At 40.7% G+C, this 27085-nt stretch overlaps 1 pseudogene; it reads right to left on the bottom strand.

Annotated features, from left to right (window-relative positions):
- Positions 1-22376: 22376 nt before the first annotated feature.
- On the bottom strand, positions 22377-25628 carry LOC116812634 (mitogen-activated protein kinase 6-like; annotated as a pseudogene).
- Positions 25629-27085: the final 1457 nt, after the last annotated feature.

Here is a 27085-nt window from a genome sequence, read left to right on the forward strand (position 1 = left end):
GCAGGGTGGCTGTGCTGCCAGGGTCTGGACCAGCCGCTAGCCCCTGTGGATTCTCCAGAGCCTAGAGGTAGCAAAGGTGAGTGCTGCAAGACAGCAAAGATGGTAGTCACCCCTCCCTCTGGGAGCTCTGTCCCAGGGAGGTGCAGAGCTGTTTCCAGCTCGATAGCCCCAGCAGTGGGTGGCTGGAGTCCCAGGTCATGAGGTCCTACCTAGGGAGGAGAAATGAGACCATCTGGCTCCTTTTCCGCAGGGCGGCTGCACTGCGCTGGGGTCCGATCCAGTCCCTGGTTACCTTGGGCTCCCCAGGCCCTGAAGGCAGCAGCAGTGAAGTCATGAAATAGCAAAGATGCCCACCAATCTCTCCCTCTGGTGGCTCAGGCCCAGGGAGGTGCGGAGCTGCTGCCAGCCCAAGAACAGCAGTACGGGGTGGCTGGAGTCCCAAGTTGGGAGGTCTCACCCAGTAAGGAGAAATGGGATCAGAGAGCAGAGTAAAAAAAGCGGTCCGGCTGCTTTTCCATAGGGTATGGTCTGCTCACCTAGTCACCTCAGACTCTCTAGAGCTTGAAGGCAGCAATAACAAAGGCCGTGAGACCGCAAGGATGGTGGCCCACCTCCCTCCAGGAGCTCCATCTCAGCCAAGGCTTGGAGCTGCTGCCTGAGAACAGGCCTGAGAGCACCTGCTGTGGGTGGCTGGAGTTCCAGGCCAGTGGATCTTATCCCGTGGGGTGCCGGGGAAGTGAGGCCGCAGACCCTCGCTGCCCAGCCCCCAGACTCAGCCCCTTCTCTGGGTGTGTGAGGGAGCCTGACCTCCCTGCTTTCCTGAGGGGGTGTGAAGGAGCCCGACTCCCCCTTTCCTGGGGGGGTGTGTGAGGGAGCCTGACACCCTCTTTCCTGGGGGTGTGTGAGGGAGCCTGACCTCCTCCCTTTCCTGGGTGGGGGGGTGTGAGGGGGCCTGACTTCTTCCTTTCCTGAAGCTGCAGCTGCCATTGCTGGGATTCCCATGGATCCAAGGCTCCCAGGGTTCCACATATGCGTGATGGGCAGTTCTGCCAATCTCCTTGTAGCTCTGCATGTCAGACTGAAAACCCTGGTGGAGTGGGTTCACAAATGGGTGTCCCGGCCTAAAGATTGTGAAGATCTGTGGAAGATTGTGGGCCCCCGGAGTGTCTCACCCACTCACCATTTCCCTGGGCCGGGGAGCCTCCACGGACTCCGAGTCACTCCCAGGTGGGCAGTCATCTGTCTTGCTCCTGTCCATTCTCCATGGGTCAAGTTGTTTCCTTGATGAATCCCAGTGCATGCCCCTGGATGCTTCAGTTGAAGTGGTAGTATTTACTCGCCTGTTTTATTTCTCTCCATAAGAGTGTCACACACTGGCTGCTTCAAGTCGGCCATCTGCTTTTTTATTTTCCTTTTGTAGAGATGGGGGTCTCCCTATGTTGCTCAGGCTGGTCTCAAACTCCTGGGCTCAAGTGATCCTCCAACCTTGGCCTCTAAAACTCTTGGGATTACAGGCGTGAGCCACTGTGCACAGCCAACAGGTTCTTTTAGTTCTTGTTTTGTTGGATCTCTTTGTAATTGAATGTTCTTTTCTTACAATTATCTATTATTATGTTGATTTAATTGACATTTTAATCCTCAGATTGTCATTTTATTTCAAAACATGTTTCCCTTTCCTGTCAGGTTCTTAAATAATAGATTCATTTTGGAACCATAAGACTACTTTTGATCAGAGCCCTGGACAGCTACACCACCCCACAGCTCCTGCTCCCCCTAAATTATCTGTGGCTGACATTCCAGTTTATTTTCTTCATCTTGTTCTAGAAACCCTCCTCCACCCCTTTACTGTTTTCTATAACCACATGGTACTTTACTTTTAAAATGTCTTCATTCTTTTTTTTTTTGGAGATGAGTCTCACTCTTTAGCCCAGGCTGCAGTGCAGTGGCGCGAACTTGGCTCACTGCAACCTCTGCCTCCTGGGTTCAAGTGATTCTCCTGCCTCAGCCTCCCAAGCAGCTGGGACTACAGGCATGCACCACCATGCCCAGCTAATTTTTGTATTTTTAGTAGAGAAGGAATTTCACCATATTGGCCAGGCTGGTCTTGAAATCCCGACCTCGTGATCCACCCACCTTGACCTCTCAAAGTGTTGGATTACAGGCGTGAGCCACCGTGCCCTGCCAAATTGTCATCATTCTTAATGTCCCTTTTAATGAAAACCTTCAGTGCTCACACATAAGTGACATTTGACCCTCCCATGCCATTGAGAAGCAGGAGAACAATAGCAATCTATATATGTTGGGCTTATTTTTGAATTATTCAGTGCTTCTTTAATTATGAGCTGGCTCTAGATGGTTGGAAGGAAAATGTCGGGAAGGCAGACTCATGATAGCATAACAGGTTAAATGAACCAACATAGTTAAAGCTCATAGCCCAGTGCCTGTCATGTAGCAAGTGGGAATCAATATGAAGGATGGCAATGATGGTGTTCTCCATGGTTCCCCCTTGGCTCAATGCTCTTCTGTATCCAAAGACTCTCTGTAAATAACTCCAGTTATTCTTGTGGTTTACAAATTTCCTTTCACCATCTAATGATTTCAAGTTAGTCTACTTCCCCAGATTTTAGACTTATATATCCTTTGACTGCTGGATATCTCTTCTCGGCCATGAGAGACAACTCTCAAATCCAGCATGTTCCCAACTTATCTAAACTGGTTTCTCTGCATTTTTTCTCTCAGTTAAGTAGTCTCATCCTCTACCTAGTGAAGCCAACTTAACAGCACAAGGAACACAGCTGACTTTCTGTTTTAACATTACTCAGTCATTGAGTGCTGTGTACTTTATCTCTTAAATATATGTCATAAAAGTTCCAACTTTTTTTCTGCCTCTATCATCAGGGTTTCTTATTTTGTCTCCGCCACCAGGGTGCATAATCCAAACCAAAAATGTTAGCTTTTCACTACCCTACTTAAAATTCTTTGGTGTGAAGTCTTGGCTCTTAAGCATTATACGTAAGGCTCTGCAGATCTGCTGGTTGCTCCATTTATGTTGCTATGGACATTTGTAGTTCCACAAATGCAGGTAATGCTTTTAGTTCCAGGAATGTACCATGCTGTTTTTCTTCTCCCTATCTCTGCCTATGCTCTTTCTACCTAAAATGAGTTCCTCATTCCCTATCACTTCTATTGCTATTAATCCAATAATCTCTCCAGACCCAGCTCCATGCACATCTTTCCCAGACACTCTCATTGACAATGTAATAGACACTGGTACAAGCAGGGCTAAATGTTAAAATGAACAGTAATATACGGTTTGGGGTGCTATTTTAGACTGAGTGAGGAGTGGGCATCTGAGCAGAGATCTGAAAGGAAGTGGAGTCAGTGAAATAGTGTTCCAGGGAGAAGGAAATAAAATCCAAAAAAAGGCCCTGAAGTGAGAATAAATGTAATCTATTGAAGAATAGAAAGACAGACAATATGTCTGCAAACGAGTGGGCAGAGGGAAGAGTGGGTGGGAGATGAGCTTTGAGGACCAGATTGTGTAATGCTTTGTAGCATGTAAAGGAGATTGGATTTTATTCCAAGTGGGATGTGGTGTTACTATAGAGTTGTAAAGACAGTTTTATTTAAGTATAATTTAATATAATAAACTGCACATATTTAAAGGACACAATGCGATATATTTTAGCATATGTATATACCTATTACACCATCACCACAATCCACAACCAAGATAGTGAACATATCTGCCACCCCTTTGTAATCCCTTCCTCACACCCATGTCCTCCTCTAACCTCCTCTCCCAGCACACTCGTCCACAGTCAACCACTTACCTGCTCTCTGTCACTTTAGATTAATGTGCAATATCTAGAATATTTTATATAAAGAAGATGACACAGAATGTACTCTTTTGTGTGTGGCCTCTTTCACCAAGCAAAGACTACTTTGAGATACATCCATGTTGTGGCATACATCAATAGTTATTTCTTTGTGTTGCTGGGTAGCATTCTATGGTATGGATATGCAACAGTTTATCCTTTTACCTGTTGATGGACATCTGAGATGTTCACAGTGTTTGGCTCTTAACAAATAAAGCTGCTGTGAATATTTTTTACAATTTTTTGCATGGACATATGCTTTCACATCTCTTTGGTAAGTAACTATGAGTGGAATGTTTGGCCATAGGATAGGTGTGTGCCCAACTTTTAAAATAACTACCAAAGTGGCTGTACCATTTTACATTCTCATCAGCAGTGATGAGAGTTTGAGTTCTTCCGTAGACTTCCCCACATTTAATGTGATCAGCCTTTTAAATTTTAGTCTTTCTAATACACATATGTGGTATCTCACTGTGATTTTTATTAGCATTTCCCTTACAACTGATGATGTTGAACGTCTTTTCATGTGTTTATGGGAAATACACATATTGTCTTCGGTGTGATGACTATTCAGATTCCTTGCCTATTTTTTAAACATTTTTTTCTTATTACGAATCCTGTATCAGATAATATTTGAAAATATTTTCTCTCAGTTTGTAGGGTGTCTTTTCATCCTCTTAACAGTGTTTTTCAATGAGTAGGTGGTTTTAATTCTGATGGTGCCCAAATTATCAATGTGTTATTTTATTGTGTTATATTAAAAAAGTTTACTTAGGCCATAACATTTTCTCCTACTTTTTCTTTTTAATTTTATGTAGTTTTAAGTTTTACATTTAGATGTTATGATCCATTTTGAGTTAATTTTGGTATATAGTGGGCATTATGTATTGAAGTTCTTTTTTTCATGTAAAATATCCAATTTTTTCAGCACTGTATATTGGAAAGACAGTCTATTCTCCACTGAATTATTCTGCACTCTTGTTAAAAATCACTTGCTCACATATGTACCAATCTGTTTCTGACTATTCTCTTCAATTGATCTTGATACCAACACATTGGTCTTAACACCAATACAATATGTCTTAGTTATTTAAACTTTATATGAAGTCTTGATAGCAAACTGAATTAGTTCTCCAATCTTTTTTAAGTTGTTTAGGTTATTTTAGGTCCTTGGGACTTCCTTGTGAATTTTAGCATCAGTTTGTCAATTTCTACACAGAAGCATGGTGAGATATTGACTGTGATTGCATTGAATCCATAGATCAGTTTAGGGTGAATTAAAATGTTAATAATGAGTCTTCTGAACCATAAACCTAGTATATCTCTCCATTCATTCAGGTCTTTTAAAATTTTTCTTGATGATATCTTATAGTTTTCCATGCAAGCATATTTGTTTTCTATGCCACACATCAAAGTACTACAAACTTAACCACTTAAAACAACACACATTTATTATCTGGTAAAAGGAACCTTGGTACAGTTTAGTTGGGGAATCTGGTCAGGAGTTCCCAAGGTTGTGTGTTTGGGCTGCAGTCTCATCTGAGGTTTTAGTGTCTCTTCTAAGATTAGCTCATTGTTCTTCTCTATGTTCCTTTTATTGCAGCTGTGGAAATCGTGGTGACTTGCTTCTCAGAGCCAGCAAGGAAGAGGGGAGAAAGAGAGACAGATAGAAAGAGATAGATAGACATAGAGAGAGAGTCCAGCTTTTAAACTACTCACCTGAGTAGGACAGGCCCATTTAGAATAGTCTCTTTTTTGATTAATTTAGTCAACTTATTAGTGACTTTAAATCCATCTGAATAGCCCCTTCACCTTTGTCACATCCTGTTTGTTAGAAGCCAGTTAAAGGTCCCGCCTACACTCAAGGGGAGGGAATTATACAAAGTCATGGCTGATTGGGGATAATTTTAGAATTACTCCTACTGTGACAGGTCTTTCACATCTTTTGACATATTTATCCTAAAGCAGTTCATATTCTTTTGATGCTATTGTGAATGGCATTTAAAGATTAATTTCTAGTAGTCTATTGTTAGCATACAGAAACAAAATTGATTTTTGTCTGTTGCTCTTGCATTCTGTAACCTTGACAAACTGATTTGTCTAAGCCTCGGTGATTTCACATTTAGGATGATAATGACAGCACACAGTTGTTATAGAATTTTGAAGAATTTGATGTAATAGAATCTGACACATTATAAATACTCAATAAATGTTAACTATGGCAATGATTAACTTTGAGCTTATTTTTGTGTGTTTTTCTCTCTTCGTAGACTGTGACCTCTTTGAAGGTAGGGACTAAATTGAATTCATTTTTGGTTAGTACCTACTTACCACATTACTAGGTGCTCAATAAACATTTAGTATTTGTTGACTGAATGGTAGTGCAAATGAAGAGAAGGATATTTAAGAGATATTAAATAAACAGAATAAACAAAAACATTCAGCTTGGGAATGGGAATAGCATGGAAGGGGTGGAGTAGGTGAGATTGAGTCCTATGTTTCTGGCTTGAGTGATTAGTGAATAAGAGCTCTGTTCACCATCAGGAAGGGGAAACTAAAAGTTTTTGGGAGAGAATAAAGCATTTGATTAGAACTCATGAATTGAAAATGACAACAGTACATCTAAGTGTTGATGTAACGAAGGTTTTGGCAACACACACACACACATTTAAGTCGAGCTCTTTTGATGCTCTAATTTTAATCCACTCTTGAGAACTTTGATCACAGCTGTTTAGAAAGATCAATTAAATGAATTATAGTAGAAGATTATTTACAAATAACATCATTTTAATGGACAAATCTAAAAAAAGTATTGTAATGATTGAAAATGATTTGTGGTCTTTGCATAAGATTCTTATTATTGGAGTTATTTTTCAGGTAAATACCTAGTCATATATACAAGCTGGCAGAGGCCAGGACAGGTAATTGCTACCTGTTCTCTCTGGAAAGGCAAGAGTGAGACCATATCCTAAAGATTTATATGGGATTTTTGAAGCATTTTTCTTTCTTTCTTTTTTTTTAATCATTGTGTTCTTTTGATGTTAAGAGGTCTCAGTCCCTGATATCTGGTCTTGGAATGTCAGGTCTTGAACATTTCAGATAAATGATTCTACTGTGTATAATGAAGTCAAGGTCAGGACAGATGCTCTATGGCTGAATGGATCTAGTTGTCTGAGGGTGGAGACCAGCCTCCAGTGTATTGACTGGGACTCTATGTGGTCTGGAGGCTCTGAGAGAATGAGGGGGCAGGTGATGGTGCCTGGGAGACCTCTCACCACAGTTGAAGTGAAATGTGGTTGTTAAATTTTCAAAAACCTTAAAGTTGCCTTTATAACTGTGATCTCCTGTGAGGTTTATTCCTTTGGACTTCTCAGAGGGAATTTAAGGCAGATAATGGAGATCATTCTCACAAAGGTAATGTGGTTCTTTTGGGATGCTGGGAACATCTGGTGCCAGGAATACAGAGAGGACAATGGGTGTTGTAATAACACACAAAAGGCTGCAAAGTGCTTTGATCCAGACTATTTTAAAGAGTACTACAAATGCCATTGCTGTACATGAAGTAAGGATGCAAGGTTTCTTCATTCTGGCTGGACTGCATCTGGCTGGGACTCCATATGTCTTCAGCTATTGCTCATGATGAGTGATTCACAGGATGGCTTTATTCAACATAGAGAAAGGGAGCAAGGAAGTGACATGTGCTTTTAGGGTAGGCCAATGATTGTGATCTGAAAAAAGCCTATTACACTTATGTCACTTTTTCTTTCAAATCCCAGTTTCACTTGCAAAAAAAAAGATGTCTGATAATAAACGCCTTTTAAAATAGCTTAAACAAGACTATTCTAGCAACACAAGCATGGCAGACCTGGCTCTGTCATCCTTTCTGTTTACATTTCTGTGATCCCTGAAATTATAGGTCAAGTTGAAAGCAATGCAATCATTGTGATTATTTCATCTGTTCATAAGAGCAGGTCAATGTTTGAAATGAAGTGTCTTTCATTTTATTCTTGCACAAATGAACCTTGTCATTAAAAGAGTTACTTAAATGGCATTTGTTAATTTTGTGCTAACCTTCTTTTTGGAGGTGGGACAGTTCTACTTGTTAACATCAGCCACTATAAGAATGAGACTCCCAGTCCTGTCCCTTCACACAGGTCTCACCTGAAGCTGATGAGGACAAGGGGGTTGCTCCATGTAGATGGGATCTAGGCACTCAGACTGAACGAGGCTCTGATGTTTCAATGCATGGCATCTATGGCTGGCCTGGTGCTGATGTCCAACAGGGAAAAGGGAGAGAAGGGAGAGTATGAGAGGATCACATGGGAGGTTTACTTGGACCAGACTTGGAGGTGGCATCTTCACTTTCACCATGTCCTGTAAGCCTGACTCTCATCCCTCGACACCTGGATGCTGCGTTCCCTAGGGCATGTCATCACTTTTAAGCAACATGTCTTCTCTGTAGAAGTTGGAGGACTGGCCATCTCTGCCATCAGTGTCATGTGAGACGAGCAAATAGTATATAGGTAAATTGAAGGAGATGCAAAAATTTATGCATAAAACTATGGAAATTCATCTAAATTTTAATATTGGTTGTAACTGAAAAATTAAAATGAGTAAAGCCTTATTTATTATACTTTTAAGATATTTCTCAAATTGTCTTTAATGAGCACTAATTATATTTATAATAAAAAATAATCAATGTTTTATAAAGTGTGCTAATCTGTTTCCTGTTGAAGTCAGAGCATGTGTAATATGCACTTTAACTTAGACTTTTCATATGTAAATCAGGTAAAAAATGCTAACTACTCTTTACAGTTTTCCATTTGGATATCTTTGTATAAAAATAATTTGCTGCAAAATTGGCATAAAAGTGAATAAATTTTATAAACAAATTTATATTTAAGAATAATATATAAAATATATCTTCTAATATGCTGAAATCTCTAGATAATTGTGTTAATATTTATTTTTATTATGTTAGTTGCCTTAGAAGCTCATGGGAAGGAACCACACCTTTAATTTATAATTCCGGAAGGTAAGATGAGAGATTTTTTTTTTAAAAAATTATTTTCTGAGACAGGGTCTTACTCTTTTGCTCAGGCTGGAGTGCAGTGGTGTGATTTCTGCTCATTGAAGCCTCAATCTCCTGAGCTCAGGTTATCCTCCCATCTCAGCCTCCCAAGTGGCTGGGCTTACAGGCATGTGTCACCATGCCTGGCTAATTTTTGTATTTTTAGTAGAGACAGGGTTTTGCCATTTTGCCCAGGCTGATCTTGAACTCCTGACCTCAAGTGATCTGCCCACCTCAGCCTCCCAAAGTGCTGGAATTACAGGTGTGAGCCACCGCACTTGACCGAGAGATGTTTTAAGTTTATGTTGAAGCATAGTTTAATGATGCCTCCAACTTAACTTGGCCTTGGCTGGGAGGCCTTCTCTCTCTCTTCCGCCTTCCCTCTCTCTCTCACACACACACTATTGTTTTTCACTGTTGACAGTACTTTCTGATGACAGGGTTTGCTTCTGGATGGTATCTTTGGAATGCATTATCTTGATGTTCTGTCTTATATGTTTAAAATACCGTAACCAAACAACTCACTTCCCAGTGAACATGGTGCCTCTCTTATTCTTGGCCAGTGCTCTCTCCATGGGAACCTGCCCAGCACTGCGAGGCGTTGTGACCCCTGATGCTGGATTTTATCTCTTCATGGAGTATCTTCTGCTTCTAAGTTTCCCCAGCCTGGCTGGTATGGAGAAGGAGAGATCCTTTCCCTTGTGTTAAAGCTATGTATGGCTGGGGTGTAGGTAGGGTGGGAATAGAAGGGAATTCAAACTTGTTTTAATGATACCTGAGATTTGTTTTAATCGAGTATGATAAGACATGCAGCCAGTCCTTTATACAAAAAATTAGCTGGGTGTGGTGGCCCTCCCTCCATGGGGGCCCACCTGGGGAAGCACTGAGGCGAGATGAGCAGGTGGAGAGAGGGGGCTGCCAGTGGGAGCCTTTACTGTGCTGTCCTGGGAAGGAATGTGTGAGCAGGTTTAGCACTTGCTGATTTGAATCATTTCAGTGGGCTCTGGGACTTAGGGGTTGTTCCTAGATATCTTGTCCCTGGTCTGGGGTGACCAGAGTAGGGGGAAAGGAGACAGAGCATAAGAGCCACACAGAGGAGGTGGTGGGAGTGGGCTCTGGATTGGTTTCTATGCGTTTGAAAGGTGCACTCTGAGGTGAGCTATTTGCTTTCTCTAGGAGAGAAACTCTGGGAGGGGCAGTGTCTCTAGGGTCAGCAAGGCCCTAAATGCTACAGAATCAAGAACACAGAAAATAAGAAAATGTAATTAATACAAAGTCCAATACTGCACCTCAGTACTTTCACTCCAGTGGAGTAGATACGAGAATGCAGAAACCAACCAGAGGTAACCTGCTCAAATTACTTTTATTTATAGCACAATTACTTGACAAACAGAAGATTATCTAATGCATTACTATTAAATCTATCTCAACTAGGCCTTCCTATGGATACACACCTCTCTCTCTCTCTCTCACACACACACAGAGTTCTTTAAAAATATTTTTGTATATTTTTATTTTTATAGATTTAGGGGGTGCAATTGCAGTTTTGTTACATGGGTATATTGCATAGTGGTGAAGTCTGGGCTTTTAGTGTAAAGTATCATCCAAATAGTGTATGTATGCATTAGGTAATTTCTAATGGATGTATACACTGTTGGGATGGTAGTTACACTATTTGGATGATAGTTACACTAAAATGGCTGAGCATAACACCCATTGGAGACTCAGAAAAGTGGGTGGGTGGGAGTGGAGTGAGGGGTAAGAAATTACCTAATGGAGCACCAATGACTAGTATTCCACAGTCAATGTCCATGTATTCACATTATTTAGCTCCCACTTATAAGTGAAAATATGTGGCATTTGACTTTCTGTTTCTGAGTTATTTCACTTAGTGGCCTCTAGTTCCATCCATGAAAAAGACATAATTTCATTCTTTTTCATGGCTGTTTAGTATGCAGTGGTATATACGTACCACATTTCCTTTATCCAATCATTGGCTGATGGGCTCTTAGGTTGGTTCTATATCTTTGCAATTGTGAATAGTGTTGCAATAATCATATGAGTGCAGGTCTGTTTTTGCTATAATGATTTCTTTTTTGGGGGGCAGATACTCAGTTGTGGGATTGCTGAGTCAAATGGTAGTTCTATTTTAATTCTTTGAGAGATATCCATAATGTTTTTCATAGAAATCGTACTAATTTATAGTCCCATCAACAGTGTTTCAGCATGCCATTTTCTTGACATCGACACCAACATTTGCTGTTTTTTTGACCTTTTAATAATAGCCAGCCATTCTGACCAGTGTAAGGTGGTATCTCATTGTGGTTTTAATTTGCATCTCTCTGATGATTAGTGATGTTGAGCACTTTTCATGTGCTTGTTGGTCACACACAGAGTCCTATGGGAGAGGCATGGAAGGCCGTGGCCCTAATATCTAGGTGCGAGTCTGCCTCGATGGGCCCTGAGGCACCCTCTGGGTGTAGAGACTCCCTCTCCTGGTGACCGCAGGTACCATCGTTGTCAAATGAATCCTGTGCAAGAGCGAGTGTCTGAGTGAGGGCCTAATGTCTGGCCAGAGACTGGATTCAGAGCATGAGGAGAAACCAGCAACCTGACAGGAACACAGCATCATTGAATTACGCAAGTTCTGCATTTTTATACCACGTGAACCCAATATTGATCCCAGATACAATTAGTGCATGCTGTGCCTGCTTACATGCATGTGATGCTAGGTTTCCCATGTATGTAAGCTACACACGCTATCATGTGGATCCTCATGAGATGGGGCAGCCCTCACCAGGTGTGACTGCTGTCGTGTACTGGCATGATAAAAAGCCGTGGCCAGCCCTGGGAGTCAGAGACGTAACTCAAATGCATGTGCACTCTACACCTGGCTTTGCGTTTCCAAGTGCAGAGACCTCTGTTCCAGGGACATTCCTTTCCCCTTCTGCTTCCTCCGGAGTGAAGGAGTGAGTTGCCCGATTGGCCGCTGACCTTCTTCCCTGACTTGGTGCAGCTAATCTGTGAACAATCTGAAAGCACAGGAGGTTTGTTCCCTTCTCTCCTCCTGCAGTCCTGGCTGGGCACCCCGGCTGTGTGGCCCCCTGATTTCCTCCCAGGCCCCTGGGACACACACATAGAACCACACCCTCACATCAACGCATCAGTAATGAAGGTGACGTTATGACCTCCATCTAGTGGGTGTCCAGTTGCCTCCTTTTTCAATGGTTACAAATGGCACTGGAGAAGAAAGAAATGCTGTTTGCTGTCCCCTGTCCTCCAGCATCACCTGTGGGTGTCCACACATGTGGTAGGATGCAAAGTGCTCTGGGCAGGCCACTCAGAGGCCCGGGTCTGCTCCATGGTCCCAGGCATTCCCTGGACCTGCTGGTGGTCTCCTCATTTGTTGAGTGGATGGCTTCGTCTGAAGGCATCTGTGACGATGTGTGGTTTCTGCCTGCATTTCTTACCCCAGTAGTAGAGACACTCGGAGGCCTCTCCCTGTGCCTCGACTTTGCCTCCTTTGTGCTCCCCGGGGACTTCCTGAGCAGGGTAATTTTATGCATGAAGGCTGAGGGTTTCCACCCAGTGAGACTGGGGCCTGGCAATCATCTAAGCTCAAGATACGAGAATGGGTTTCAGAAGGTCCCTTAACCACCTGAAATTGTGCGAGAAATGGTGTATATCAGGATTTCGGGTGTGTGAGAGAATGTTTTTGCAGGTCCTCTGAGGTTCCCTGGCTTCCCAAATGGGAGGAACTGCTGCTGTGGAGAAGGACTCCAGGACAGCGTGACCTGCATGGGGAAATCGAGAAGCACAGGCACTGAGATTGGCCATGTCGCTGAGTGCCCTCCTGTCTCATCCAGTGACAAATGCAACCACAGCCTGAAGAAGTTTAACACCATCTCATCATGATATGCAGTCACTCTCCATTTTCCACCTGTTTAGTTGGACTTTAAGGGTAAAGAGAAAATCCTAAATAAGATAGCTGAGATTTGAGACCAGGATATCATGGTTGATTCTAATATCAAAACAGAAAATGATTATATTGATTAAGAAAAACTTTAGATTTTTGGTGGCTCACGCTTCTAATCCCAGCACTTTGGGAGGCCAAGGTGGGCAGATTGCTTGAGGTCAGGAGTTCAAGATCAGCCTGGTCAACATGGTGAAACCCTGTCTCTACTAAAAATACAAAAAACTAGCTGGGCGTGGTGGTAGGTGCCTGTAATCCCAGCTACTCAGGAGGCTGAGGCAGGAGAATCATTTGTACCTGGGAGGTGGAAGTTGCAGTGAGCCAAGATCACACCACTGCACTTCAGCCTAGGTGACAGGGCAAGACTCTGTCTCAAAAAAATTAAATAAATAAAAATAAAAACAGAAATAAAAAAATAATAATAATAAAAAGAAAAACCTTAGATTTTATTGTCATGTAGACGTCTCTGTAGAGCAAATGCACCGGGTAGTTCTCTATCTAATTTTGAACTGTGTGGGCATACTCTACTTTTTATATTACTTGCCAATCTTCTTCTAGTTCAGACACTCTAAAAGGATTGTCTTTTATGACAAGCCAGTTTAAAGCCTACAGTCAAACCGTTTTCTACTTCATTGAACTTTAGAAACTCCTGTTGTTCTACACCTCTGTCTTATTTCTCTTGCCGTTTCTGTTTATATTGGTCTCAGGAGTGACCTATATGACACATTATCCAAAGCCTCTGTGTTCATGAACTATATAATTGTAAGAAAAATGGTTATCCTGTGTTTGAACTATATAGGCTTTCAACTTGACATCCATCAATGAATTCAGATTCTATTAATTCAGAGGAATAAATGACGTCAAGAAAAAATAAGTGGTTATAACTGAGCAAAATATTTTACTAGCAAAGAAAACAATCCTAATGAAGACATTTGCATGTTCAGTCAAGGTGTAATTAAATGCCTGCAGAAAAATAACTGAAAATCATTCCTGTCTCAGTACTTTTAGACAGGGTTATAACGTGCATTGATTTTATTTCTTGATGATAAATTAGCCCCTGAATTTCTGAGAGTTGAATTTGTGAATGCAGAAACACCAACATGTTTGCTACTTAGTTGAGGATCAAGAAATTGTCTTCAGCTCTGCATCAGTTTTGTAGAAGCAAAAATTGCAACAAAGAGATGGATAGAAAAGTTGTTTCAATAATCTAGATATTTATTTCTCCCTCACATAACAGCCCAGAGCTAACCAGATAGCCCAGGGTAAATTAAGTGACATTGCTCCCTGCGGCCACCTTGTTACCAGGTTCCTTAGGTGGCTCTGCCATCCTCAACAAGTAAATATCTCAGGGTCCAAGCAGGCTTCTCTAGCAGTTGCCATTTTCCAGCCAGTGAAAAGTGGGAAAGAGAAAGTGGATGTAAGCAGCTTTCTAGTGTGATGCAGAAGTTGCACATAACTTGCTGCCTGCCTTTATTAACTAAGTAGCAGTCATGTGGCCACGCCCATGTGCAAGGAAGGCTGAGAAATGTCTGCATTTTATAGGTCAGGAAACCCATAGATGATAAATCAATGGCTCTATATTACAGAATAGTAACATCCTATTTTATAACTCTTGGTCCAGAGTTCTTCCATCCTACTACTCAACAGGCATTATTACACTCTTTTAGAGATCTGTCTAAGGAGAACAAAGGCTCCTTAGATAATCTGTACATTCTTTAGGTGGCAGCTCATAAAGGGGCCTTCTTTATGATGCCTTCCCTGACTACTGAAAGATTGCAATGTTTCTTGGGCTCCCCCTGAAGCTTGTTTCCCACTAATGTCTCTTGGGTAGGGTAAGCCAGAGACACATAGCATGGTGGTTCTCAAGCTTCCTGGTCTCGGACCTCTTTACATTTTTAAAAATTGTTGAGGGCACAAAGAGCTTGTGTTTATGTGGCTGATATCTGTATTTTCCAAGTCAGGGAATAAACCTGAGAAGATTAAAAATATGTATTTATTAAATCCATTTATAAATGAGAATGACAATTATATGACATATAAATAATGCATTTTAATAAAAATACTTATAGGCCAGGCACGGTTGCTCACGCCTCTAATCCCAGCACTTTGGGAGGCCAAGGTGGGTGGATCACCTGAGGTCAGGAGTTCGAGACCAGCCTGGCCAGCATGGCGAAACCCCGTCTCTACTAAAAATACAAAAATTAGCTGGGTATGATGGCAGGTGACTATAGTTCCAGCTACTCGGGAGGCTGAGGCAGGAGAATCGCTTGAACTTGGGAGGCAGTGGTTGCAGTGAGCCGAGATCACATCACTGCACTCCAGCTTAGGCGACAGAGTAAGACTCTGTCTCAAGAAACAAAAACAAAAACAAAAACAAACCCTATAATTTCTCAAACAAAACAAAATAAAAAAAAAAAGAAGGAAAAAGTGGTGTGTGTTACTTTTTTGTGGTTGTGTTACACTTTTGCTAATTAATGTCTGGCATGATACGAAAGCAGTTGGATTCTCATATCTATTTCTGCATTTAATCTGCTACAATGTGTTGTTTTGATTGAAGTATATAAAGAAAACCCAGTCTCACACATATATCTAGTTAGAAAATGGATATATTAATATCAATAGCCTTTTCAGAAAATTGTGGATATTTGTCTTTGATACTGTACCAGATTGGACCAGTGACAGTTTCTTAAAGGCTAATTGCAGCGTGAAGTCTGAAACCCTGCCAGTATCGTTTTATACTTCATAACATTCAAATCCAGTGGGTTCTCTCACTTTGGATAAAGCTTTATGACCCATGTATGCTTTTGAACCTTCATGCATTGGTTATTTGGAAAACATTGGTTCACCAAGTTATGCAGAACTTCCAAATGTCAACGCACTTCATTATGTGATATCAAAAAATTATATTTCTTAGAAGGACTACTGACTTTACCATGAAAATCTTTATTTTGGAATGTTCTAAAATTTAAGTTTTGGCTTGAAAGTTTAGATTTTATATCAGCAAGAAATACTGTCAGTTGTTTTCCTTGAAATGACAAGCTCACTTGGTTCATCTTGGAAAAAATAAAACCCAATTCTGAGTAGCAATAGGTGGTTTGCAATATTTCTTTAAGTAAAAATGGTGTTGTATGAAAGAAGTGGTTAGTACAGCTTGTGACTCAAATGATCACATGTATTTTTCTGTGGCACAACCATTATACTTTCCTGTGCAGCTGAAGTGCTTCATACATACTTCCTATTTCATCACACAGAATATTACAAAGATGTGTACTCAAAGGTGGAGACTTACAGTTAATAATTGTTACAGCTTCATCAATAAAGTGAAGTGCTTATGTAAAGCTGACTTTTTTTTTGAACTTCAGCTTTGAGCTCACTGACTTCTAGCACAGTTTGGTGTCATTGTCTGATTCCTGCTAAACACCAGCAATTTAACCCACCATCAGTGCAAATGGCCGAAGAAGAACGAAATCATGTCCTTTGCAGGAGCATGGTTGGAGCTGGAGCCCATTATTGTTAACAAACTAACGCAGAACAGAAAAGCAGATGCCCTATGTTCTCACTTATAAATGGGAGCTAAATGATGAGAACACATAGACACAAAGAGTGGAACAACAGACAATGGAGCTCTTCGAGGATAGAGGGTGGGAGGAGGGAGAGGATCAGGAAAAATAACTATTGGGTACTAGGCTTAGTACCTGGGTAATCAAATAATGTGTACAACAAACCCTGGTGACATGAGTTTACCCATAAAACAAACCTGCACATCTACCCCTGAAGCTACACTAAAAGTGAAAAAAAAAGGAAATAGTTTTGATCTTGCAAGACCTCTTAAAGGGTCTTAGTACCCTCTAAGTGCTTGTGGAGTGGCCTGAGTGTTTTGGCACCCTGGTCCTGGAAGAAGGGGTGAGGAGGAGGGAGCTGCTGAATGGTCAAGAGGAGAGCCATGAACCCCGACTGACCCAAGCACTGGTGCTGTCTTAGCCTGTGCAAGCTGCCAGAATAACATAGCCTGGGTGGCTTAAACAGCCAGCATTTATTTTTCACAGGTCTGGAACCTGGGAAGTCCAAGACAGAGGCAGTGGGAGATTTGGGGTCTGGTGAGAACCTGCTTTCTGATCACAGATGGCCACTTTCCTGCTTTGTCCTCACATGGCAGAAAAGAAGAGGGTGTCTCTGGGGTCCCTTTTATAAGGGCACTAATCCCATCCATGAAGGCTCCACCCTCAGGATCTAATCACTTCCCAAAGGCCCCACCTTTTAATACTATCTCAGGGAGGGGGTTAGGATTCTGACGTTTGAATTTTGGCAGGACACAAGCATTCGGTCCATGCAGACACTGAATGCACAAGCAGGTGCTGTGGGCAGAGCTGGAGATGACAGTGGGGAGGAGTCTCTGATAAGCTAAGGGCAGCAGGCTCTGGTTGAAAAGAAGAGGGTATCAAAGACAGCAGAGCTTAGTGAGAAAGAGCTGGCTGAGAGCAGGCAGGATGGATTACACAGCTGGCAAGTGACTGCTTCACTGAGCCAACTTCAGTTTGCGGGAGTGGCTGTAGGTCGTACCAGCGGTGAGCGGGTGCAAAGCTCTTATGTTCCTAATCCCGCAGCATGCTCAGTATTGTATTGTCCTTTTTCTGTGTGCACCTAGGCTCTCCCCTCTCGCTGGTAGGTGCTGGAGGGCAGGACCCATATCTACTTATAGCCTGGCCCAAAGTAGCTGCTTGATAGTTTTCAGAATGAATAAAGATATAGACAACATTATTTATTATAAACGATGATAAGTTCAGCTTAGCAGGGCTGGCTATTAAAGAATAATGAAATAGAACAGGTTCAGGCAGAGAGGTGGGACGAGAAAACTACACTGTGTTGGGCTAAAGGAGAAGCACAGTCTGCGTGGACAGCAGGCAAATCTGCAAGCAGTGAACTCTGACCCATTTCACTTCTTACCATCCTTAGCATTTCTCTCTTTCACCGACTCTTGTCTTTTATTTTATTTTTTTGCTGGCCATGTTTTATTTGTTCTTTTTCTTCAAATAGGATAACTGAAGATACAGATAGTATGCAATAAAATAAAATAGATGATACAAATTCTAAGAGACTGTGATGCCACATGCTATGTTTAACCTAATTTTATTCATGCTTGCCTTGGGATGGGGAATAGATCATTCAGTAAAAATATACACATCTTATCCTGTACAACTTTTAAACTACAATAATGATATACCTTAATTACTTCCATGCACACAAGTCTAACATTAGCTTTTTTTAAAATAAACACAATTAAGACTTCTAAGAGCATTTTATAATAAAGCAATTCCTAATTTTTCTTTGTAGATAGACCAAGCACCTACAAAATACAAATTCCTATACACAGTGAGCACGTTACTTAAAATGAACACTGAAGTAAATTAAGTACGTGGACAGCCTTAGGATAAGCTGACATTATATATTAAGCTAGGTAGGTAACAAACCATAGTGTCAAATTGAAAAAGTGTATTTGCAAATAAATTTTTAAAACCAAATTAATTTTTATAATTAAATACAGAAAATATACTGATATGCTAAAATCAATAAGATGTGATATAGTAACACTTCACTATAAAGAATGCATACCAGAACATTTTATTTTATTTTATTTTATTATTATTATACTTTAAGTTTAGGGTACATGTGCACAACATGCAGGTTTGTTACATATGTATACATGTGCCATGTTGGTGTGCTGCACCCATTAATTCGTCATTTAGCATTAGGTATATCTCCTAATGCTATCCCTCCCCCATCCTCCCACCCCACAACAGCTGTCAGTGTGTGATGTTCCCCTTCCTGTGTCCATGTGTTCTCATTGTTCAATTCCCACCTATGAGTGAGAATATGCCGTGTTTGGTTTTTTGTTCTTGCAATAGTTTGCTGAGAATGATGGTTTGCAGCTTCATCCATGTCCCTACAAAGGACATGAACTCATCATTTTTTATGGCTGCATAGTATTCCATGGTGTATATGTGCCACATTTTCTTAATCCAGTCTATCATTGTTGGACATTTGGGTTGGTTCCAAGTCTTTGCTATTGTGAATAGTGCCACAATAAACATACGTGTACATGTGCCTTTACAGCAGCATGATTTATAGTCCTTTGGGTATATACCCAGTAATGGGATGGCTGGGTCAAATGGTATTTCTAGTTCTAGATCCCTGAGGAATCGCCACACTGATTTCCACAATGGTTGAACTAGTTTACAGTCCCATCAACAGTGTAAAAGTGTTCCTATTTCTCCACATCCTCTCCAGCACCTGTTGTTTCCTGACTTTTTAATGATGGCCATTCTAACTGGTGTGAGATGGTATCTCATTGTGGTTTTGATTTGCATTTCTCTGATGGCCAGTGATGATGAGCATCTTTTCATGTGTTTTTTGGCTGCATAAATGTCTTCTTTTGAGAAGTGTCTGTTCATATCCTTCAGCCACTTTTTGACAGGGTTGTTTGTTTTTTCTTGTAAATTTGTTTGAGTTCATTGTAGATTCTGGATATTAGCCCTTTGTCAGATGAGTAGATTGCAAAAATTTTCTTCCATTCTGTAGGTTGCCTGTTCACTCTGATGGTAGTTTCTTTTGCTGTGCAGAAGCTCTTTAGTTTAATTAGATCCCATTTGTCAATTTTGGCTTTTGTTGCCATTGCTTTTGGTGTTTTAGACATGAAGTCCTTGCCCATGCCTATGTCCTGAATGGTGTTGCCTAGGTTTTCTTCTAGGGTTTTTATGGTTTTAGGTCTAACATGTAAGTCTTTAATTCACCTTGAATTAATTTTTGTATAAGGTGTAAGGAAGGGATCCAGTTTCAGCTTTCTACATATGGCTAGCCAGTTTTCCCAGCACCATTTATTTAATAGGGAATCCTTTCCCCATTGCTTGTTTTTGTCAGGTTTGTCAAAGATCAGATAGTTGTAGATATGCGGCATTATTTCTGAGGGCTCTGTTCTGTTCCATTGGTCTATATCTCTGTTTTGGTACCAGTACCATGCTGTTTTGGTTACTGTAGCCTTGTAGTATGGTTTGAAGTCAGGTAGTGTGATGCCTCCAGCTTTGTTCTTTTGGCTTAGGATTGACTTGGTGATGCAGGCTCTTTTTTGGTTCCATATGAACTTTAAAGTAGTTTTTTCCAATTCTGTGAAGAAAGTGATTGGTAGCTTGATGGGGATGGCATTGAATCTATAAATTACCTTGGGCAGTATGGCCATTTTCATGATATTGATTCTTCCTACCCATGATCATGGAATTTTCTTCCATTTGTTTGTATCCTCTTTTATTTCATTGAGCAGTGGTTTGTAGTTCTCCTTGAAGAGGTCCCTCATATCCCTTGTAAGTTAGATTCCTAGGTATTTTATTCTCTTTGAAACAATTGTGAATGGGAGTTCACTCATGATTTGGCTCTCTGTTTGTCTGTTATTGGTGTATAGGAATGCTTGTGATTTTTGCACATCGATTTTGTATCCTGAGACTTTGCTGAAGTTGCTTATCAGCTTAAGGAGATTTTGGGCTGAGACAATGGGGTTTTCTAGATATACAATCATGTCATCTACAAACAGGGACAATTTGACTTCCTCTTTTCCTAATTGAATACCCTTTATTTCCTTCTCCTGCCTGATTGCCCTGGCCAGAACTTCCAACACTATGTTGAATAGGAGTGGTGAGAGAGGGCATCCCTGTCTTGTGCCAGTTTTCAAAGGGAATGCTTCCAGTTTTTGCCCATTCAGTATGATATTGGCTGTGGGTTTGTCATAGATAGCTCTTATTATTTTGAGATACGTCCCATCAATACCTAATTTATTGAGAGTTTTTAGCATGAAGGCTGTTGAATTTTGTCAAAGGCCTTCTCTGCATCTATTTAGATAATCATGTGGTTTTTGTCTTTGGTTCTGTTTATATGCTGGATTACGTTTATTGATTTTTGTATGTTGAGCCAGCCTTGCATCCCAGGGATGAAGCCCACTTGATCATGGTGGATAAGCTTTTTGATGTGCTGCTGGATTTGGTTTGCCAGTATTTTATTGAGAATTTTTGCATCAATGTTTGTCAAGGATATTCATCTAAAATTCTCTTTTTTTGTTGTCTCTCTGCCAGGCTTTGGTATCAGGATGATGCTGGCCTCATAAATGAGTTAGGGAGGATTCCCTCTTTTTCTACTGATTGGAATAGTTTCAGAAGGAATGGTACCAGCTCCTCCTTGTACCTCTGGTAGAATTCGGCTGTGAATCCATCTGGTCCTGGACTTTTTTTGGTTGGTAAGCTATTAATTATTGCCTAATTTCAGAGCCTGTTATTGGTCTATTCAGAGATTCAACTTCTTCCTGGTTTAGTCTTGGGAGGGTGTATGTGTTGAGGAATTTATCCATTTCTTCTAGATTTTCTAGTTTATTTGTGTAGAGGTGTTTATAGTATTCTCTGATGGTAGTTTTTATTTCTGTGGGATCGGTGGTGATATCTCCTTTATCATTTTTTATTGTGTCTATTTGATTCTTCTCTGTTTTCTTTATTAGTCTTGCTAGTGGTATATCAATTTTGTTGATCTTTTCAAAAAACCAGCTCCTGGATTCATTGATTTTTTGAAGGGTTTTTTGTTTCTCTATTTCCTTCAGTTCTGCTCTGATCTTAGTTATTTCTTGCCTTCTGCTAGCTTTTGAATGTGTTTCCTCTTGCTTCTCTAGTTCTTTTAATTGTGATGTTAGGGTGTCAATTTTAGATCTTTCCTGCTTTCTCTTGTGGGCATTTAGTGCTGTAAATTTCCCTCTACACACTGCTTTGAATGTGTCCCAGAGATTCTGCATACCAGAACATTTATAAACAGTGAGTGAGTCTCACTAAGAATAGATTACTACAATAAATGCTGGGTAAATAGAAGTGCGTATTGTGAAGCACCGTGGGTGGTATACGTTTTGCTAATTACTTTTCTCACCTTGAGGTAGATAGCACATATGTACCCTATTTGGCATTCATTTTCAATTGCTGCTGGTATTATGTCTTTTAGGAAATGTGTACAGTATAACTTGAAAATACTCATGAGTGAAAAATGTTTTTGGAAAAAAATAGATATTTTCATGCAATTATGTAGAGTCTCCCTGTGTAAATTTCAAGGCAAGATTTGTTTCCTGTGAAATGGATCATTGTTCTATGAGAGGATGTTCTTTACTCATCTTAGCACATTTCTTTTGTCTCCTCCTGTGTTGCATTATTTTGCTTTATTCTTTAATTTTGTGTGCAAACGACATGCCAGTTAAAATGAAAACCATCTCACATGTAGAAAAATGTCTGGATTTTAAAAACCAATAGTGAATAAACCAACTAATAAAATCCTTACTAAATGACACCATCTGATTCAAGTAAAAAGTGATTTAAACACTAGTAATAAAAAAAGGCAAAACACATTTCTTGAAGAGTTCAAAGATAAATGTCTGCTGAGTGTTTTAGCTCAGATGTTTCAGAATGCTGCTGTATGTTTGATGAGGAATTTGAGGGGAAGATTTCATAGCAGAAGGTGTTCCTGTGTCCTGTATTGACTTAAGTGGTGACCCAGCTGGACTGTGAAACTGTGGGATGCCTATGGACTCGAGCTGCTTGTTAGAGAGGGACTCCCTACTGTTGTTCAGAAATCCTTCCTCATTTTCTCTCTCCCCAAGCTTCCCATCCTCTACTGGCTCAGTTTCTAGCATTTCAGGATCTTCTTTCCTGCTAAAGAACTTGTCCAAGTAACTGGTGTAAGTGTTTTCCTTCTCAACTTGTTCATCCTTCCTTACCTGACAACAAAACTGATTTATGAGAAAACAGTCCTCCCTACCACTCACAAACTGGCTGTCCCAATAAGATTGGTACAAGGCTTCTAATTGAGCCAGATTTGCCTTTCCTTTTTCCCATTTTTCTTGGCTTACTGACTTTGGTATCAAACTTTTCAATTCTAGTTGGGACACTGAGCTATTCAAGTCTTTTAATTTATCAACAACATCAGTAGGCTCATGTTGGGAACTAAGTTGAATGGTTCCTGCAATAAAGGAATCAAAGTCAAATCCCTGATTCTTTTCTTTTTCTTTTCCAGCCAGTTGCTTTGATGCTTCCTCTAGTGCTATCTGGGCTTTGACTAATCCATTCCTTTCACATTTTGATTTGCCTTTCTTATCAGATTTTTTCTTTGCTTTGTTCTTTCCAGTTGGAAAGATCTATAATAAGCCTGGGTTCATAGTAATGGTTAACTTCACTCTCTCCAAACTAAGTTATCTAAATATGATGATGACCTCATTTTGTAGTTACAAACATGGCTACACTCCAGATCACAGTATTTGTTTTCACGACAATCTGGCTCACAAGGCTCAGTAGAGTAATTGGTATCAAAAGCAGGATCCTCCAGATACTTTTCCCGATCTCCATTCAAACACTTTCAGGGATCAAATTGTACTTCTTCATCAGAGACATAAGACAGAGATCTTGGATCAAGCTGAACTTAATCAATATCAAAGTTGTTATGTATAGGCCAATCATGCTCTAAAAACTGACAATTATGGTACCTTTCCCAGTTATAAATGTGACTGTGAGTTTCATCCATAAGTAAAACATCATCAACTTTATCTTCAATATGAAAAGGATCACTTGAAATTAGCTCATCCATTGGAAAAGAATATATGCTCATTAGTGGGGGAACCAGCCCCCAATATTCCAATGTTAAGTTCTTTTCTATTTTCCCTAAGTGTTGGGTGGTCTGAGAAATAAAGAGAAAGAGTACAAAAGAGAGAAATTTTACAGCTGGGCCTCCAGGGGTGGGTTCCTACCACCTATGGGTAGGTTCCGTGATCCCCCTTGAGCCACAAAACCAGCAAGCTTTCATTAGGGATTTCAAAAGGGGAGGGGGGTATGAACAGTGAGTAAGTCACAAAGATCACATGCTTCAAAGGGCAATAAAAGATCACAAGGGCAGAAAGGCAGAGCAAGATCAGAAGGCCAGGGCAAAATTAGAATTACTGATGAGGCTGCATGTCCCACTGGGCATACATTGTCATTGATAAACATCTTAACAGGAAACAAGGTTCAAGAGCAGACAACCAGTCTGACTAGAATTTGCCAGGCTGGAATTTCCTAATCCTAGCAAGCCTGAGGGCACTGCAGGAGACCAGGGCATATTTCATCCCTTATCTTCAACCGCATAAGGCAGACACTCCCAGAGCGGCCGTCCCTAGACCTCCCCTGGGAATGCATTCCCTCCCCAGGGTTATTCCTTGCTGGGAAAAGAATTCAGCAATATTTCTCCTATTCGCTTTCTGCAAGAAGAGAAATATGACTCTGTTCTGCCTGGCCCTGCAGACAGTCAGACCTTATGGTTATCTCCCTTGTTCCCTGATAATCACTGTTATCCTGCTCTTTTTTAGGATGCCCAGATTTCATATTGTTCAAACACACATGTTTTACAAACAATTTGTGCAGTTAATGCAACCATCACAGGGTCCTGAGGTGACATACATCCTCAGCTTATGAAGATGATGGGATTAAGAGATTAAAGTAAAAACAGGCATAGGAAATTATATGAGTATTGATTCAGGAAGTGATAAATGTCTATGAAATCTTCACCATTTATGTTCAGAGACTGCAGTAAAGACAGGCATAAGAAATTATAAAAGTATTAATTTGGGGAACTAATAAATATCCATGAAATCTTCACAATTTATATTCTTCTGCCATAGCTTCAGCTGGTCCCTCAATTCAGGGTCCCTGACTTCCCGCAACAGCTCATGTAAGGATGGGAGAGCACTTCTGCTGTTAACTGATCCATGGGGCTAAATGTCAAAATTTGTTTCAGGAAACCCAGTGCTTCTCAAGTAATTCCTGGAAGCAGCTGAGTTAAAGTTTTGTGTGGCTCAGTCATGTCTTTTCTAACGTAAACTGGAGTTATGCCGAGAAGCTCCTGACGATCTTTCTCATGTACAACAGGAAGAGATTCTAAAATCAGCTGCATCTGTTCAAGTTCATGTGCACCTGCAAAAGGATTTTACCAGTCAGCATTTTGAAAAGATGCAGCCTGCAGCCCACATGTCAATGGCTTTAGTATAATTATTACGAGACAGTAAATGATGTGGAGATCTGTATCTTTTAGTAATCAATCCTTCAGAAAGATGATGCTTATGGAAATAGTGAGGATCCATGATCCGTGCAAGACTAAACTCACCTATCTTCAGCACCAAGTTTTCAGTATTAATGAAAAGAATAGCTGGTTTGAGATCTCTGTGCAGTACGTTTGCAGAGTGAATATACTTGAGCCCCAGTAGCAGCTGATACATGAAAAGCTTGGCATGCTCTTCCAGTAAAGGGCGCCGCTCCAGCACATTAGCCAAGTCTGTCTCCATGTACTCCTGAGCAATGTAAACACTGCTCAGCCAGCTCTGTAAGAGAGCCCACATCGTCTGTTAATTGGCTTCCACTGGGACCAAGAATTTCAGACACTTTCACAGTGTTATCATGGTCAAGTCTTCTAATAATTTTGATATCATGTAGAGCATGTTGACACTCTGGGGATCAGTAAGGACAATTTTCTTGATGGCTGCTCTTTTGTCACAGTCATTGTCTACAGCAGAAAAAACCAAGCCATTGCCTCCACAACCCAATGGTTTTAAGTCTATATACCTATAACCCAGATCAAAACCATGAATGTTCATGAAACTTTCAAATTTCTCTGCCATTTTGAAACCCTTACTCTTGCCTTTTCTTTTCAAAATGTTGAACTTGTGTAAACAAGGAAGAAAACTGGCATCAAAAGGAAAGATCTTTCCAAAAGGGAGACGAAAAATAATTATGGTTCCACAGCAAGATGGTTTCTTGATGTTCACCGCATATGCCAAACAGGCCTATTGAGTTCCCCTTAGACTTAAAGCTCAAAAAGCTCTACTCATATCGAGAATTAAAAAGATTGCAGTACTTATAGTTCAAGAAAGGACCAGCAACGCTGCAGACATTTAAAGAAAACACTCAAGAAACACAAACGGAGTGAAATGACATAGTATGAACTCATATTACTGTGCTAAACGATTTAACATTTAACAAACATGTGAATAAATATGCACACAACAGGCTTCTATGAACATTCTCCTCACAGTACAGATACATTCAGTGTTGGACTAGTCCTGAGCAGTGTTGTTCTAAGGAGCTGGTAGGCACCATTTCCGTTTTGCTTCTTTGTTTCCTTTGTTGCTGTATATTTCAACGGGAAGCCCTGGTGGCTGTTGCTTAACAAAAGGTGTCTTTTGTTAGTGATCAGGTGGCTTCAGATCAGCACACTCACAATCAAAGCTACTATCCATCTTACTCTGATACAAGGCAACTTCTCCGACTCCTCAAGAGAATGTGGGGCCGGCGGACAGCCCCCAGTGTCGGCTCAGGTCTCCAGGCTCTCGCTTTGCCGCAGTCGCTGCCATGTAACCGCGATCCAACTCTGGTCTTTTTTAAATGTGTGTTCTTTGGTGGGCAGGGGAGGATTGCGTGGGGGTGGAAGTAGACTGTCTGCATCTGTGGGGAGCTTTGGTTGATGCTTCCAGAACCAAACTGGGCTAGAAGACTTTATGTTTGTGTTGCAGGTGGAAATTGGAAACCAGGAAATTGCATCAGCTAAATTCGGTAGTGGAATGGCACTGCTCCCATTAGGGAAAGTCTGTCTATGTAGATTTAATCTCACAATCCATCATTAGTCAAGGTTATACTGATGGATCATTTCTATACGCTGGTCTTCGCACGTATTCTCTCATGAACACACACAATAACCTTATAAGATTATTTTATGGATACGAATATGGGCTTAGAGATATTAGGAAACTTGTTCAAGGTCAAAGAGTATGGAAAATTCAAGCCCAAGTTGTTCTAAAGGTGGTTGTGTTGGGAAGGAGGGTGGGATGTGCTTTCACTTGAAATACTAACTTTGACTCTAAAGGGCAACAGTTGAATTTAATTGCTGGGAAATCTAAGGATTTCTCTCTGTAAATAATACTAGGGCTCACTTCACTAGTAGAGAGGGAATAAATTATCTACCTTTTAGAGGTGGATGATTAGCCTCAGGGTATTGGGCTGCTCTTTAGCTAATTACTTTGCTGATGTATTAAATGGCTATTGATTCTAAAAGGTGAGCAGTTCATTTCCTACAGACCAA

Source organism: Hylobates moloch, unplaced genomic scaffold (genome assembly GCF_009828535.3).
Source record: "Hylobates moloch isolate HMO894 unplaced genomic scaffold, HMol_V3 SCAFFOLD_9, whole genome shotgun sequence".
NCBI classification, from domain to species: Eukaryota; Metazoa; Chordata; class Mammalia; order Primates; family Hylobatidae; genus Hylobates; species Hylobates moloch.